Genomic DNA, 16,561 nt, shown 5'->3' on the forward strand with positions numbered 1-16,561 from the left:
TATTATATACCACTTACATATAGCAATCTGACAATCTAAAAAATTAGTTTTAAGTTTAAATTTAAACTAATTAGTTACAACAACAACACTATATTGATATAGAAAAAATAATGCATTAAAAAAAATTACAATCTAAACCTCTAATCAAAATAATTCTTAAACTAATACTACTTATTAACTTGAACATTCACATGATTTGAATTTTGAACTGAAAAATTAGTTTTAGGTTTAAATCTAAAGTTATGATCACCAACTACTATTTTGACTATTTTTAAAAAAAGTTCTAAAACCGTGATTACCAATTACCGTTTTGTGATGTGAATACCCACATGAATAAGATACACATCACATTGAAAATTATTTTGAGAACAAAATTAATTTATGAATATTTTGTTTTAAAGAAATCATTTTTGCCCAAAACTCCCGTTAGTACCCAATAAGGAACATTTTTCTTATTCTCAATGAATTTACAAAAATATTCCAAAAACATTTTCATTTATTTACCAAAACAGTTAAACTAAATAGTGAATTGATTGGAAAAACAAATGTATTTTCTTTCTAGAATTCTATATTTTAAGAAGTGGAAAAACAAATTCTATTAGGTTGGCATTTTAAGTTTAAAAATTTAAGCCTTTCCATTCATTTTGATCCCATTTTGAAAGGAAAAAAATGGAAAAAAAAAATATTTTTGTTGTATTTAAGTAATTTTTCAATCATTTACCCACTTGAAGTCATATTATATTTTCTACAAATGCATAATTGGCTTTAATTTTTGCACAAAGTTACAAAATAATATTATATTCTTCATTATGAGGGTATAAAATAGTATATTTATAACTAATTATATTTATATTGAGTATAGTGTCAATTATTTTAATAAAATTAAACAAAATATTTTTATATCAAATTAAAGACATGAATTATTTAATTTAATATATTACTATTCTTTAAATAATGAGATCAGTTAAATATTTTTATTAAATCACTCACATATTTTTAGTAAATATAAAATCAAAATAATATAATATTTTTATTTAAAAAAATTAAAATTAAATATTTTAAATCAAGCAACATAGTTTTATATATATATATATATATATATAAATTAAAGTTAAAGTCAAAGTTGGTGACTACGACTTAGACTATTTTTTAAGTAATCAATGTCGTAGTCACCTACTACAGTTTTAGAATTAAAGTTAAAGTCATAGTTGGTGACTATGACTTTGATTACTTTTAAAAATAGTCAAAGTTGTAATTACCAACTACAGTTTTAAAGTTAAAGTTAAAATTATGGTTGGTGACTACGGTTTTGACCGTTTTTAAAAAATAAAACCGTAGTCACCAACTACGGCTTTATGATGTGGCAATCTAAGTGACACAAGTGCACTAGATTAGACATTATTTTGAAAACCGGTTTACTTTATGGATTTTTTTTTTAAATGTTGTATTTTGGGTCAAAACTCAAAAAAATATGAAGACATTGTGGCAACTGTTGGTCATGTGTAGGTGAGGAGGTTAGGGTTATGATAGTGTATTGGGATAGTAAAGAGAAAAAAATAGAAAGACCTATTTTTATAAATATTGATAAATATTGCAAAAGAAGTAATTATTGCAATAAATAAAAGGAAAATTGGTGGATTCTTGAGAATGGATTCAAGAATAAGGATTTTTTAATTTAATATTGTTAATAGGGATTAGTATTGACATAAAATATTATTAGGATTGTCAAATCGATAATTTGAGATATATATTTAATAGTAATAGTTTTTATTTTATTTTTTATTTTGTCCATGTTGTATCATGTGAGGATTAAGTTTTTCAATAGTAAATTCTTTGGAATCAAGAGTGCTTCAATAGTAATTACTTTGAACCTAATCTCTAGAGATTTGGTTAGAAACTATTAGTACTAATAGTGTTAGATTTTGTCAACTTTAAAAGGAATAAATTTGAGGCTAATACCCATTGTAAAGTTTCACCTAATCGAGAAATAAAGTATTATCTAATTGGATACATTTGTTATTTGATAGCGAGAGTAAAAATATTTTGAACGCATTTAACTTGATTTTGATATAAAATTATCATGAATATAAACATAAAAAAGTTTGATTGAAAAGTTTTGAATTCTTTAGCATGTTTTGAACTCAAAAGTTCTTATGAAAAATATTGTAAATCACATCGTCTATTTGTATTCATGATTTTATTTATTTATTTATTTTTTATCAATGAATGATGAAACTATATTAATATTCGTTATTGAGCTTTTAAGCTCGTATCATTTCATTACCAAATTTTCAAATATTCTCATTTCATACGAGGAGCGATGGTGTTAGGTTGGGAATTTGTCTTTATTAGGAATTTTGGTTTAAACTTTTACTTCGATACATTATTTAAATGTTAAAAGTCAATTACTATTTGAATTGTTTAAATTTAAAGTTGTTTATATAATAGTATAGCAGTTGATGTGTTGATTTTTTTTTTTTTTAATTGAGTTTTGAGGATTATAATGTGTTTTATTACTCGGAACATGAATTTGGTAATTGACAACTTTCCATTTACAATGAAAAGTATGATTCATTCTTCACCTTGAGCCAGCGCTCATTACTAAAAATTTCCAGAATGCCCGTTTGAAAAGGAAAGAAAAGAGAATACTAAAGCTGATTAACTGTTGTGTCCATTGGGAAATCAAATTTCTATTACACCATGCATTTATCATAACCAAGTGAAGCTTCAAAAAGCCCCTAAAAACATGATGCTGGATTATTCCAGTTGAATTCTACACAGGGAATGTAGAAAGGCTTCCAATCCAAAAGCAATACAGAAAAACCACCAGGAAAGGCAAGAATGGAGGGGTGTATATTACAACCAAAATACAATCATTTAAGAAGAAGAAGAAGAAGAAAAGGATATGGAGAAGACATACACAGCCAAAAGAAGAAAAGTGGAAGCTTCAGCAGCAAATGGGGCAAATAATGAGTCCATTTTCGTTACAGTGGGGGCAATTATTCGACAAGCCGTGATTCCCGTCATCGGAAACTATTTTGCGGCTGCCGCAGCATTTATAGCACATGACAAACCGAATTCCAGCGCACCCTTCGCAGGGGCCTTTAGAGTGATCAATGAAGGCCATGGAAGAGGGCCCGGAGTCGACCTTGCTCGTGCAGCCCCAAGACCTGTTCCGCTCCACCAATGTACCTCCCCTTTATGAAAAGCCTCGGAGGGAGTGCTTTGCAATCCAGTATCCTCCACAACTCCTCCCTAAATTCCAGGTGCATCGACACGTCCCTCTCGTAAAATATCACCCGGAAGCTCTCGAGCAGAAACCTAATACTAGTGCAGTCTTCAAAGGTCTTTCTTATCCCTCTAAGGCTGGTTGTATAGAGAACTACTGCATCGCTGCCTCCCGGCGGGCATCTTTCCTCAAAGCCTAGTAGAGGGTTTGTGTCATCCTCCACTCTCCGCGCCTTTGGAGGGGGTTCATCATCGATTTCAACATCTTCTTCCTTCATTCTAGCTTTCCTCTCTTCTTCATTGATTCTAATTTGATCCATCACTGCCTGCTGGAAGGCAGCAAGAAGGTTGGGGTCGAAGAGGCTACCAGAGTTCAAGTCCGGCCTTCGAAAAGACGATACGTCTATTTCTGATAAAGGGGTGTGCCCAGGATTTCCTGTAGCTTCCCAAATTCCATCATCCTTCTGCTGGAATCTGGGTTCTGACCTTACCGGATTCTCCGATTTTTCCTTTATACCAACCGGGTCTTTTGCCCTCACTGGAGGCCCGATGTTTTCTTTATCATCCATAAGATCATCAAATTCCATGTCTTCACCTTCAAGGTCTCTCATAAGCTCCATCACATCGATAACTTCAGGTTCTCGCTCTGTTCCACCAGTCCGATCCAACCCATTCTGCACTGTCCCTTTGCACACGAACTGAGCTTGAACGCCTACACTCGGATTCCAAGATGAGCCATCCAAAAACCCATCGGATGCATTCACCTGAAGAACCCGATCTTCCTTCAGATAACCAATGGGTCGAATGGATTTCAGTTTCTTCAGCAACTTCCCTTTCATTCCCTTCATTTTCCCCAATTCAGCTAGCCGGAGACGAAAGATTTCAGAGAAACTTCAAACAAGAAAGGCAGGTCAGGACAAAAGGTGGGGGGCTCACTTTTGTATTTTTAGGCATTTTCAGCTGCGTCTTTTCTACGCCATAACGGCTAGAAAGTTTGGCATGCCCCTTTTTTGAAATTTAAAAATGGTTTGGGGTTGGGAGGAGGTGTGATCTCGTGCGGTAGAGTCCAGCGCAAGGGAGCAGCGAATCCAAGTGGTGTCACACCACGTCATCTGATGATTGCAGTGTGGGGGCATGATTTTATGTAATGAGTGTGTTTGCTTAAAGGCCGGGCAGTAGGCAACGGTCATAATTGTTAGATGGGGCCTTTCTGGGATAAACCATGAAAAATTTGGGGATATCAAAATTTTTTATTCTCAACTACAAAGAAAGTGCAAGTTTTATTTTATTTTATTTTTAAATTTTCAAAAATGAAATAAAAGAAACCAGTCATGCTATTTTTTTTATATTAATTAATTTTTTTAAATATCATAATTATCTTTATTTTTAATAAAAATATTTTTAAAATACACTTTCAAATATAAAATCATATCATCATGGTAATTACGGATGATAATTGGCATATTGTCTTAAATAGCACATGTGTTGAATAAAGATAATCATGTTTAAGAATATTTTTTAAATCCCATAAGAGATTATGACTCTATTTCTCTATTTCGCTATCCCTCTATCTCATCATATTATATATAATATTAAATAAAAATAATTTGATTGAATTTTTATTTTCACCTTTTCTTAACATATGTCAACTAAATTTTAATTTCATAAAAATAAATTGCAAAAATTTATAATATTTATTTATATATAAATCATATTTATTTTTAATGTAATTTAAAATTATAAAAATTAAAATAATAATAATAAATGGTATCGGATGGGGTGAGTGCGGGAATTCTTATACCCACTCATCCCATGCTATTTATTTATTTATTTTTTAGGGATGAGAATAAATGTAAATGAATAAGGCATCGTAGAATTGATTGGAAAGGAATGAATTCTATTCTAGCTGTCCCCATGTAGACTAAACCATGCTTTCTTAATTTGAGGGGAAGTGTTGGACAGAAGGATTGTCTAGAGGAGGAAGAAGATGGTTTACTGTGGAGTCCAAAGCTTTTGAACTTGTGATTGATGAAGTTGGAGGCAAGTTGAGAGGATGCATTTAGGAGAGATGCAAAGGGATATCATCTTGGATCAGATTTGGGGATGCAAGTCTCAGCAGCTTGTTGGCTAGAGTTGAATCCTGCTATAGAGATAGAGATGATAGAAGTTGGTCCCTTGTTTGGGAGGAGGAGGGAAGGAAGTATAGAATGGAGCGTCGTACAAATGAGGCGGGAAGATTTATTCTCTGCTCTGTTCGTGATTTAGAGGCAAAAAGATTTTGCTTAATTTTTCCAAAAGGGAAGGGGTTATCTAGAGGGTGGAATATCTTAGCTAAGAAGTTGAGAGAGGTTGGGGTAGCTCCCTTTGGAGGATTGAAGGACCCCCTTTCACTTGAGGTGTTGAAGAAGGAAAAGAAGCTTGAACCAAGGACCTTTGCGGATGTAGCAAAATCGAAAATGGGTAGACTTGGGGATAAGGTCTGGTTGGAAGTGGGAAGGAGGGTGAAGCCTAGTAGATTAGAGTAGCTAGGTCGTTGCTTAGTGGGTAGATGGGAAAAGGTGGAGAACCATCCCCCTGAGTTGGATTATCTGAAAAACTAGGTTGTTCACGCTTGGCTCCTCAAAGGCAAGTTGGACATAGCTGTAATGGGAGGTGGGCTAATGCTCTTTGAGTTTGAATTGGTTAGTGAGGCCGAGCGTGTTCTTGCTAGAGGGAAATGAAAGGTTCTAGGCAATGTATTATTGCTAGAAAGATGGCACCCGGAGGTGGGGTGTTTTAGCAATGGAGCCTTTGCTAACGAGGCAAGGGTGAGAGCGGTGGGTCTTCCCCTTCACTTATGGAACCGAGAGGTGTTTAAGTTGATAGGAGATGGTTGTGGTGGGTTCATTGCTGTGGACAACAAGACGGCTTCAATGGCAGAGTTGCAATGGGCTAGACTGTTGGTGAAAATGGTGGGCAGGGACACACCTTCCTCTGTCCAGATTGTGGATGAGAAGGGGTGCTTCTCAGTCCAGCTGTGGTGGGAATCCCCACCTTGGTTCTCTCAAGTGGTGTCGACAGGAAGTTGTCTCGGGAAAGGGGCTGCAGTGGTCGAAGCAGAAACAGGGAGTGGGTCACGTGATGAGTGCAGAGGAGGCGTGTTGGTGAAGGATGGACAGCCAAAGGAGCAGGGGGGAGTAGTTGAGTCGCCCTGTGGTAGCTCTTCAAGAGGGTCTACAGGCTTTCCATCTGAGTCGGCTGAAAGGGGGCCTGGTGCGGAGGTGACTGATGGAGAAGATAGCCTTGGGATTAGAAACCAAGGTGCAGGGAAAGTAGCCAGTTTGGGAGGCCTTAAATCCGAGCCAGCAGCTTGTGATTTTGGGCCCGTTTGGGAGGCCCAATTCAGTAGCGGGCTTGGGGAGGCTAGTCTCAAGCCAGGCTCTAAGGGTGCCCAGAAGTTTGGGCCGGATTGTGAGCCGAGGCCTATCACGTTAAAAGGGTGGGTAATGGGCTACGAGGATAGGCCTTTTTTCATAAAGGGCTCGATTGTGGGCTGCGAGGGGAGGGCCGACATGGGTTTTGAGCCTAGGTTGGGGGGGATAAAAGGAGTTAGGGCTTTTCCTCTTGCCGAGGTCGGGGAGATGGAAATTAGGGCTACGATGGAAGCTTCGGGTGGCCAAGATAAGGAGGATGGGGGGGGTCGCTTGCTTTCTCGGAGGAGATTGGAGGGATTCTGAGTCTCTCTCGGTGAAAGCGATAGCGCGAATGACTGAAGAAGCTCTGACAGCTAAGACATCCAGGTACGAGTCCATCCCCGATGTCTTTGGGGGGGATCGGGTCCTCTTTTCTTCTTCTCCTCTCTCTGGGTGCGATCAGGTTTTGGTGGTGGGGGGTGTTTTGGGAACGGAAGTCATTGATGAAGGTGTTGGGTATTAGGCTCCGCTGCATGCCGTGCTGACTGACGGCAGTCCGTGGGAGACGAATACAGAGGGGGAAAAGAATACTGGTAACAGGCCGTAGGAGAGTGAGGATCTGGAGGAAAAAAAAAAGACCAGGGCAGCAGTTGGGATGAAAATAGCTTGGCTAAGTTCAATAAGACTCTAGGGTTCACGACACAAGGTGTTGAAGGGGAAATTCTTAAATTACTATTAAGGCTGAAAACCAGAAGGGATCAAGGCAAGAAGAAAGGAATTTCAGGAATGTCTAGGTTTGATAGGGAAGTGAAAAAACTGAAATGGTCGATTAATTGTGAAGGAGAAAGCATAAAGAAAGGTTCGGATAGAAGAAATGGGGATAGAGCTTTGTGTTTTAAATGAAGATTAAAATTTTATCTTGGAATGTTTGGGGGTGAATGACATAAATAAGAGGAGTTTAATTAAGGCCTTAATCAGCTCCCAAAAAGTGGACTTGGTCTGCCTGCAGGAGACTAAAATGTTAGAGATATCTATAGGGGTGGTGTAGACCCCCTCCCCGGACGGTTTTTCTTTTCATTTTATTTATTTATTTATTATGGTTACTTTTCCCACCACCCCGAAATCAAGCTGGGGGTGGCGGCGAGATGGGACGGGACAGGACAAAGAGTTGGTGGTGGCAGGGAAAAGGAAAGAAGCGGGAAAACGAAAGGGGGGGATGCTTCAGCTTGGGGGGGCGTTCCAGAGAGGGGAGGATTGCGGAGAAGAAGAGTGAAGTTCGGAGAAGAAAAGAAGCGCCTCTAGGTATGGTTTTTTTTATGTTTTATATTTTTTATCTCCTCATTACCCTGTTCTTTGTTCATCATTTGCCGCTTCTGGATAGATTTTTATTGGTTTTGAGCATGAATGATAGACGATTGCATATATATTTTCGTTGGTTTCTCGGGTTGTCATGGGTCCGTCGACGTTGCCACTTCTCCTTTATTTTATTTTTTCCTCTCTCTATGTCCCTCTGTTTTCGTTTCCGTTCACTGCTTCCAAAAACACTCGTACCAGAACACGAAGCGAAGGGCACCGAGAGGCAAACTTTTCGGTGTAGCTGCCGGGCTATCGGAAACGAGGAGATCCACCATAGAGGCGTGCGCAAGAGGCCGTTTGGCAGGTTTGCCGCCAAGATCCAGGACCCACGGAAGAAAACTCGGGTCTGGTTCAACACTTTCGACTCCGTGGAGGATGCATCTCAAGGCCAAGACTAATTTTCCGTCGACATCTCCGACGTTTCCATTGACCATGTCGTTTCAGCAATCGAGTTAATATCAGATTCAAAATGAGAATCACAATCACCAGCATCAGCCTTAGAAGCCAACCACGAGCAGTAGCAGCACCATGGAGTCTCCTAGTTGAGAGGCGCCGTCTCCGGGTGTAATCATCGGTCTTTTGGCCCCAGATCTCAATCTGCCTCACCCCGTCACCGTCAACCAATTTGATTTTTCTGCAGCTCATTACCCTGTTGTCGGTGTCCTTCCTATTGCGCTGCCACTGTTCTTCTCCAAGCCATTTTCCCGTCCAAAGAAGCCCAAATACCCATTGCCATATGTCTGACTTTTAAAAAATAATAATAATAATAATAATAATAATAATAATAATAATAATAAAATGAAATAAATGAATAGAATACAATAAAATAAAACGAGATAAACATCATTTTCGAAACAATCTTCTAAAGTTTAATTTTAAAATTAGTTTTCATAATTCTAATTTTTGAAATTCTATTTTTCCGTAGCTCCAATTTATTTATTTATCTTTATCTTATAAAAAAAAACAAAAATTCAATTCTTATGATAATTTTCTAAAGTTTTAATTTTGAATTTAATTATCCGGGATTCAAATTCTTAAAATTAATTTTTCAAAATTCCACAATTCCAAACTTGATTTTTTTAAAATATCACCTTCGAATAAGTTTTCAAAACTCCAATTCCCTTCAAATCCAATTTTCAGAAATTTCATTCCCAAACAATTCTTCAAAATTCCATTTTCTTAAATTTAATTTTCAAGCTTCCTTCTTTAAAATAATTCTTCAAAATTCCGATTTTTAATTTAATCCCAATTTTCGAAATTCCAATTTTTACATCAAGTTATTCATTATCCTTTTATTCATTTATTTATTTGTTTATTTTGAAATTCAATCTTTAAACATCAAAATTCCGCTTTCTAAATTTAATTCCAATTTCAGAAATTCTAATTTTCCCATTAATTTATTTAATATTAGTATTTTATTTATTTATTTCAAAACTCCATTTTAAATCAATTCTTAAAAATCTCTGATTTCCGAATTAAATTCCTAATCCCGAAAATTTTTGTATTCATATTAATTTATTTAATCATTAGTATTTTATTTATTTATTTTTTAAAAAAACTCCATTTTAATCAATTCTTTAAAACTTCTGATTTGCAAATTAAATTCCTAATCCCGAAAATTCTCATATTCCCATTAATTAATTTATTTTTATTTATTTATTTTGAAACTCCATTTTAAATCAATTCTTTAAAACCTTTTATTTCCGAATTAAATTCCTAATCCCAAAAATTTCCATATTTACATTAATTTATTTAATCATTAGTATTTTATTTATTTATTTTAAAACAATTCTTTAAAACTTCCGATTTCCGAATTAAGTCCCGAAAATTCCCATATTCACATTAATTTATTCAATTATTATTATTTTATTTATTTATTCTAAAATTCCATTTTAAACAATTCATTAAAATTTCCACTTCCAATTTTAATTTCTAATTCCAAAAATTCCAATATTCACATTAATCCTTTTAATTATTTTATTTTATTTATTTATCCTAAAATTCCATTTCAAACAGTTCATTTAAAACTTTTGATTTCCGAACTAAATTTCTATTTCTGAAAATTCCAATATTCACATTAATCTACTTAATTATTATTATTTTAGTTATTTATTTATCTTTATGAAATTCCATTTTAAACAATTCTTCAAAATTCCAATTTCTGAACTTAATTTCCGATTTCCAAAATTCTAATTTCTTTCAAATTTAATATCCAAAATTCCAATTCTTAAATTTAATTTTCAAGACTCCAATCTTCAAATAATTTTCGAGACTTTAATTTCCAAATAAATCTAAAAAATCCAGTTTTCTCTCAAATAGCTTTAATTCCACTCCGATTTTTAAATAATATTCTATTTCTTTTGATGTTTACACAAACAAGAATGATGAATCTTCATAATTCCGAAATAATGGGATTCGCGAGATTAAGTCAGGTAAGATCAATCGGGCTTTTGGTGGGGGCCCCACATATGTGATTTTATGACTGACTGATTGATTAATTGATTTATTCACCATGCTTGTTTGATTTGTTCTGTTCCTTGACATGCGCATAATTTTATCTATTCGTCACTCACTAATCCTGTTTCATGATAGCGCATTCGCGACTGGAGGACCAGGTACGTATCCACTCATATTTTGTTCATTCTTTATACATGTTTTGATTCCCATATGTGCATGATCGCTTCGAGTATTCATTGATTTTCTCATTATTGCCATGTCAGCTTCATTTTATTAGTAGAGACCCGACTTTAGGGACTTAGAGGGGTGCTACGGTCGTTACCGTACCTTCCCAATAAGTAACCTGACCCCCGAACCCGATCCGGTTTTTCGTAGATCACCTTTTCCAAAATAAGGAGTCGCACTTAGGGTTTTCTTTCTTATTTTGTTTACCCTTTTAAAATAAAACAAAATTAAGTGGCGACTCCAAGTCATTTTCTAATAAATAAAAATCATTTTTGAAATAAAAATCGCACTTGCCCTCGAGTGGAAAACGCATTGAGCCGAAATGCGGGGTCCACAAAATGGCGACTCCGCTGGGGAAGTTTTAGAGGGTCAAGCTTGAACATAAATTGAGGCAAATGTGGCGTTTGATGAGTCGATCAGTGGGTACCTATTTCTTGATTGCACATTGAGAGTTTTTGATACCATTGGATGCATGCTTGGGTGTTTGTTTTTACTTGGGGCATTGACATGTTGATTATGATGATTATTTATCTTGATTGTGGATTCCGATTGTGGCGATTTTTCCCCGTGTTTCATTGCTATATTTGTTTGAGACATTGATATGCTGATTATGTTGATTGCTCATCTTACCTTGCTTAGCGTAGTGACTCTGTTTTTGCCATGTTTGTTCTAATTACCTCACATGCATAGACTCACCATTGTATATGATTTGATTTGACATGATTGTTTCTCTCGGCTATATATTATCTTGACTATCATGGAACATGCTATCATTGCCAGATATTCTTCTCGATTAGTTTGTGTGTAGATTTGGATGATATATACCTGTTTTGCATGACTGTCTGTTGCATGACTCCCCTCATCCTGATGTGATTGCATGAGTTGCGTGTCTATGTGGGACACACACTTATCCCCTTATTTCCAAGTCCCTAATCTCGGTCGACATTGTTTTCCTTGATCTCGTATTTGATATTAGACTTGTTTGCTCTATTTGCTCTTCGACCGAGCTAGAGATTAGGAATAGGGTCTAGTGACGGGCTATATCTATGTTTGGGAGCATTCTGGAGGTGGTCGACATATTGATGCTGATTGGAGTCCGAACTTTGAAGACTTGTATAGCCCGGAGCTAGGTTTCATGGATATTTGTGCGACCAGTGTGTTTCCTTTTCTGCTCTAGATTCTTAGGGTTTTCGGATGCACCCACTCCGCTTACTGTGCACTTTAGTTGACTATTGAGTGTTGAGAGCTTGAGAGGTTTCCCCATAGGAGACCCCCTGGGTTGTCGAGGTAGTGCATGTGTGGAGGTGATGACCACCTTGCATGGAAGCGCCCCGTCTCTTCGGAGGAGTGCAGAGGGTTGCGTATCACCGGAGGGTATGATCGCTTCTGCTAGGGATCTTTAAAGTCCGCCCATATCCATTTAGAGCCACCTTGACCTTGTAGGTTGAGCCGTAGATCCTTCGATTAGGACTCCCTTCCTACACGTAGGTGCATCTGAGGGCTCTCAGAGCCTCTGTGGTTACACTTCGGATTTGACACTCCTTTTTAGTCTCTAGTTGAGAGTGCTCGGAGATCGGTGTGAGTTTGAGTATCGGTTGGATCACCTTCCATCTTGTCGCCTTAGTTTGTGTTTTTCGCTTGATGAGTTTAGCATGTTTTCTCCCTAGAGTTTTCGTTCTCATTTCTTGGCTCGACACACTCCTTTCACTTTGTTGTCACTCACTCGATACTTTGGGATATGTTCATTGATCATCTTTTTACACTGTCCACCCATCACGGGCTCAGTACCTCATTCTTCGTTTGATCCTTGGTTCGATTTTCAACTTGATGCTCATATTTTCATTACAGAAAGGTGAAAAACATATTTTCATATTCACACATTTTTCGAGAGATTCGCCTGGATCACCTTATCATTCCTTTTTTCTATCATGGAGCTTGAGTTGAAGGTCGAATCAAGGATATTTTGTTATAGATGGAGTATCGATCTCATGATAGTGTTGTTTTTCACACCTCATTCATTTTTTTGGACTATTGATAGAAATTCTTTAGTCACATTCGTAGCCATCTCACAGTGGACACCTTTATGGCCTTAGAGTTTCTATCATATTTCCAGTTTTAGATTGACATCACAGGACCATATATCAAATGATGTGTTGTATTTTTGACTTGAGGCGTCTTTTCACTTGCACATTATGGTCTTGAGGCCTGACCTATCACGGAGGATATTGAGCCTATTAGCCTAGAATCAGAGATGTCCTAGGGAGTTTGAGACTGTGACACATCTTCTTATGATCAGAGTCATACCTTGCTCACTCCCACACCTTGACTCTTGTTTTGACCTACATCCATCCATTGTGAGCTTTGCACAGCATCACCATTGAGACCATTATATGACCTTTCCATCCTTGGCTTTCCTAGCTTTTCATATCCCCTCTCTGATTCGACCAGGTAGAGTGTGAGGAGTTTGAGCCCAAGGTTGATCTTGCATGACGATGGATGGCTTATGACCTTTCGGTGGCTTACGATGTGAGGATTGGTCGATCGCTTGATGAGACTGTCACTTATTTCTCCGTGAGTACAGAGGTTGATATTGTATGACGAGAGTTGGCTTATGATGGGCAGTCGTGCCTGATGAGATCACCATTCACTTTGCTTTGAGAGGATCATCTTTGAGGTTATTATGGAGCATTCAGAGTACGGTTGATACATGATCCTAGAGGGAAGTTCAGACCCAACTGAAGCGGACCTTATTTCATCAGGGAGTTGACCCCAGAGGGCGCTGCATGGTTGATGGATTTAGATGAAAACCGATTCTCAGAACCAACCAATGTGGATCAGCTAAAGAGGTACTATGTTTGAGACCATGGTCGCAGGATGGGTGGCTATCATTTCGGTTAGCCATTACCTTGTTATTCCTTTGTGATACATAGTCCGTTGCTAGCCCATTGAGCCTCACATGCGTATTATAGTCTTTCTTTCTTATCGCCTTGCTCAATTTTCACACCGGGACAGGGGCCCTTTAATGTATGCATGCATTGTTTGGGAGTTTCATGAGCCTTGGACCTAGGGGCATGTTTTTCTCATCATCTTTTCCTATCACTGCACCTCTGCATTTTCATCTCATCTTATTGGTTGTGTTATTCATCCCTTCTTCCTTATCCTATCTATTATTTGTTTGTCTCATATTCTCTCCACCCTGAGTGGTGAGCCTCCTCAGTTCATCACATGGAGGATAGTCACATCATCTCCACCATCTATCTCGCGGACACTGGTTTAGAGATCCTTAGTTTGAGAAGGTCATCTTGTCAGAGAGAGTTTGTTTGTTACCTTAGCACTTGGGAGTGTGTCCATTTGTTACTGATATCATCTTTGGGGTTCATTTGTTCATGTTCAGGGTACGCGTGTTTGTATATATGTAAAAAAAAAAAAAAAAAAAAAAAAAAAAAAAAAAAATGAAAAAAAAAAAAAAAACGCAGGTGTGTATTATTTTTTATCATTGAGTATGTATATTGATGTTTGAGGGTCATTTTTATCGAGTATGTTCGTTATTGGGAGTTCGTATGTGAGCTCTCTGAGATCCCACGTTTGTATTGTTTCGTCATATCTATTTGTGAGAGAGATGAGTGACCTTCTCCTAAGGACTCCGAGTCATTGTCCTTTCCATCATTACATTCATTATTGATGTGGCTTCACTTCATGTTTGATCTGAGTCTATCACCACCTTTCTTCACATATTCATTGTTTCGCTGTCGTTTTTATCATTGCTTGTGATTCACCTCATTCCCTTCACATCTTATTCCCTCCTTACAGCGACCCATCTCGGGTTCGATACTCATTTCGCATCATCATTACACATACCACTATCAGTTCATGTTGCTTCATTTGTCTCCTTATCGACATCATATTCACGTTAGGCATCCTCAGGTCCATGGCTCATGGGGTTCACTATACATGTTGCATTTCACATATGAGGGCATGAGTTTTGATCATTGGGTATTTGAGCCTAGTTTCCTTTCGTTTCTGTCACCCTATCACCTTGGCCTACGTTACGTCCCGTGTCTTAAGACCACCCTGAGGCCATGGGATCAGATGTCGTCTTCGACAGCCTCTACTTGGACAGGTGATTGAGATCTGGTTGATATTTAGATATCGTCATGCTTCTTCTTCTGGGAGTCGCCTCTTTGATGTGTAGGTCTGATTCAGTTGTGTTCGGATTACCAGGATCGTGAGTTTGATGATGATTGATTTGGTGTCACCTGATTTTTGACCTATCATACCTCTGGTGCCGCACTGGGGCATATCCCATTTCATTTGGAGGTTCATGGATTTTCATGGAGTTGCACGCTCATCCCCACTTACGAGATACACATTGACACGATGTTTTCTCCGTGGAGCCTCTCGGAAGTTACCCAGTTAGGCCTGCACCTCGCGACGCTTCGATGTCATCATGCTTTCCTTCCGAGAGACGCCCCTTTGATTTATAGGTCTGATTCAGTTGTACACGTGGATGACTTGGATCGCGTATTCGATGACGGGTGATTTGAACTCATCTGGTTCTTTTGACTCATCATGCATTGTGTTTGATAGCTCTTATGAGAGCGATATCTGGGATTGATTCGGGAGCATTCTGATTGTGATGGACCAGGAGTTATGGTATGGCCTTACACTGGGGCATACCATCTTAGAGAGTTTTATTATCGGATGACCATTATGTCGAGGCATACTCTTCTCAGTCGATGACGGATTTTTGAGCCGTGTCCCTTCCTGGGAGGATATCGGATATCCTTTTTCACATTGGAGCATGAGACATGATTGGCGCGTTTCATCTGGTGTACTTTACACAGAGGCATACCCCTTTCAGTCCATGATGGTTTCTAGGCATAGTTGTTCCTTGGAGGCGATTAGATTCATTTCCCATTGGAGTACGAGATATGACTGGTTGATTTCTTTGATATGATCACAGGAACATAGCCTTCTCATCATTGTTGACATATTTTTGAGGTGATTGGATCAGGACACGGACACAGACACTTATGAGAGCTTGTAGTGAAGCTTAGTCATTTCAGGGTTTGCCCTATACTGGGGCATAACCCTTTCATTGGCGTTTGGTCTTAGAGATACCAGCTTACATCGGGGCATGATCATGTCTGGGCACATTTTTGTTGAGGCATAACCACCTTGCTTGATCTTTTTCACGTTGAGACATGCTATTTCTTTAGAGGAGGTCAGATACTTTCTTCACATTACCATGATGACTTCAAGGAGCGGAGATTCATTTTGACCATATGATGTATGATTGGCTTGTACTCCTCTCATTGATGTTTGATTCAGAGATGCTTACATTGGGGCATAGCTCACTCATCGATGATGATTTTGTGAGATGACAGTTTATGCCAGACACATACTTCCCAGGGTTTATCTTGCACTGAGGACGTACCCATTTTGAGATGATGCATTCATACTAGAGCATACCTACCTTGCTGATTTTGACATTGAGACTCCACTTCCTGTTTATGATCGCTGCTCTCGATGGATTATAGAGTCATTGGCACCCTGGGTTCAATCTTCTCGACGTACTTGGTCCGACTTGGGTACCCAGTTTCCTTTGTTACACATCCATACATCCCACATTTTTTTTTTCACCGTTATACCTGCATCCATCCTATCAGAGCCTCACATCTTTTGAGCCCACATATTTCATCGTCTCACATGACCTTATTCCTTTATCTTGATCAGAGGAGGATGCAGACCAGTCTCGGGTTTTCTGGTTGAGTTTTCACACGCCTTTGGACATTAGGTTCAACATCTTCCATGATAGTAGGGTCTGCTAGATTGTTGATATATTTGTGATGATGTACTCACCATGATAGTTGACATATTGTGTCTTGATTCGCTTACATTTC

At 37.9% G+C, this 16,561-nt stretch overlaps 1 pseudogene; it reads right to left on the reverse strand.

The window, feature by feature from the left end:
* Window positions 1–2,655: 2,655 nt before the first annotated feature.
* Window positions 2,656–4,177, reverse strand: LOC117927811 (annotated as a pseudogene).
* Window positions 4,178–16,561: the final 12,384 nt, after the last annotated feature.

The sequence above is a fragment of the Vitis riparia genome, chromosome 13, assembly GCF_004353265.1.
Source record: "Vitis riparia cultivar Riparia Gloire de Montpellier isolate 1030 chromosome 13, EGFV_Vit.rip_1.0, whole genome shotgun sequence".
Taxonomy (NCBI): Eukaryota; Viridiplantae; Streptophyta; class Magnoliopsida; order Vitales; family Vitaceae; genus Vitis; species Vitis riparia.